The following is a 2371-nucleotide window of genomic DNA, read 5'->3' on the forward strand; positions in this document are numbered from 1 at the left end:
CAACACCTCAACAACAAAAAGACAAATAATCCAATTAAAAAGTGGACAGAAGACATGAATGCACACTTCACCAAAGAGGACATTAAGGAAGCAAACAAACTCATGAAGAAATGCTCATGATCATTGGTCTTTAAAGAGATGTAAATCAAAATAACAATGAGATACCATCTTGCTCTAGTACTAGTAGCAAAGTTCAATAAGACAGAAATAATAAATGCTGGATAGGATCTGGAGAGAATGGGACTCTCATACACTTCTGGTAGGACTGTAAAATGATACAATCACTGTGGAAAGCAGCATGGCAATTCTTTAAAAAGTTTCAATTAGAAATACCATTTGACCTTGCAATCCCATTATTAGATATATATCTTAAAGAAATGAGACCCAGGGCAGGAACAGATAAATAAACACCTATGTTCATTGCAGCACTATTTACAACAGCCAAAAGATGGAAACAACCTAGGTGCCCATCAACAGAATTATAGATAACCAAACTATGGTACAAACACACAGTGGAATGCTATACAACCCTGTAGAATGACATAGAATTTGCAGAACACTGCATAACCTGGATGCACTTGGAGGACATTATGCTGAGTGAAATGTCAATCACAGATGGATAAATATTGTATTAATCTGTTACTGCAAAGTGTCAAAGAAAGGTTTACATATGGAAGGAAATTTTCTCTGTTGGGTGGGAGGGGTGGGGGAAGAAACACTCTAGATAAGTAGAGACAAGAATTGGTTTTGGTGAAGAGAAGGGCAATGTACCAAATGTGAGTGATCAACATGGTGGCACTGAGGAAGAGGAAGACATAGAGAGGTGCATGGGAGGTACAGAAAACAAAGAAGAGTCATTTTGCTCATACAGCACTGCATTGTCACTGAAAGAAGATATTGATCTAGGGGTGGATAGATGGGTAGATAGGCTGAACTACTAGGTGTGTCTATGCAGGGAGAAGTGTGCCCATGACCATGTATAGGGTTGGCAGACAAGTGCCTTTGTACATTCTGTAAGAATTTCCAGGTATACAGTAGAGATGACAAAGGACAAAGTTGTACTCACTTCTTGGCCACAGAAAGCTACCCAGAGAGAGTAAGTAGCTCAACCTCTGAGATCAGTATCATGGTCTCAGGGGACATCAATTTCATTTGTCCTAACATACTACACAGAGATGTTTTTCCACAACCTACTTTGGTGAGTAATGTCTATGATCTTAAAACCAGCAAGTGTCCATCTAGATACAATCACGGGTCATTCCTCATTCTGATCTTAGTACTAGTTACTCTAGTTGTGGAGTTTGATTTGACATCTTTATTGATTGATTGATGTAAGTATTGATACCTCTGAATTTCCCTCTACACCAGCATTTGTCATATGTCTTCTCATTTTTGTTTAACTCCACATTTTTTTTTAAATTTCCATGACACATTGTCTGTTTAATGTGCTGTTTAGTTTTCATGTGTTTATTATTTTTAATTATTGTATTTTAAATTTCCTGTATTATTATTTTATATCATTTCAATCTTTTTAAACTTCTCAAAACTTGTTTTGTGTCATAGCATATGGTCTATTCTAGAGGATGACCAATGTGCCCTGGGGGGAAATTTCTGTATTCTGATTTTGGGTAGATAATTCTATTGTTGTTGTTGTGGTGGTGTGCCATCGAGTCGACCCCAACTCATAGTGACCCCTCCTTGGGTTTCCAAGGCAGTATCACTACGGAAGTAGGATTGCCCAACCTTCCTTCCAAGGAGTGGCTGGTGGGTTTGAACTGCCAGCTTTCTGGTGATCAGTCAAGTGCCTTAGCCACTATGCTACCAGAGCTCCCAGATAATTCTATTAGGTATGATGTTTTCATGGTTTGTTCAAGTCCTCTATTTCTTTACTGATAATTCTGGAATTTCTGTCCTTTCTAACTATGATGTGTTGAAGTTTCCTACTATTATTGAGTTTTCAACGTCTCCTTTCAGTTCTCTCAATATTTGTTTTGTACATTTTGTTGCACTGATGTTGGATAGGTAAGTCTATGATTGTTATATTTTGACTTCAAATCTATTTCATCTGATAACAATATTGCCACCCATTCTCTTTTTTTATTACTATTTGTGGAGAATATTGATTTATATCCTTTCACATTCAGTCTATTTGTATCCTCGGGTAAAATATGTGTCTCTTCTAGAAAGCATATGGATGGATCATGTTTTCTTATCCATTTTATCAGTCTCTGTGTTTTGCATGGATAGCTTAATATATTTAAATTGAAGATATTTATTTATAAGAAAAGACTTCCTTGGAATTCCCTTAACTATATTTTTGTGTGTATATAATAATTCCAATGTCCTTCTCTTCTTAGATTTTTTTTTTTTT

This window comes from Orycteropus afer, unplaced genomic scaffold, assembly GCF_000298275.1.
Source record: "Orycteropus afer afer isolate SDZICR_OR568_19922 unplaced genomic scaffold, OryAfe1.0 scaffold00810, whole genome shotgun sequence".
NCBI lineage: Eukaryota > Metazoa > Chordata > Mammalia > Tubulidentata > Orycteropodidae > Orycteropus > Orycteropus afer.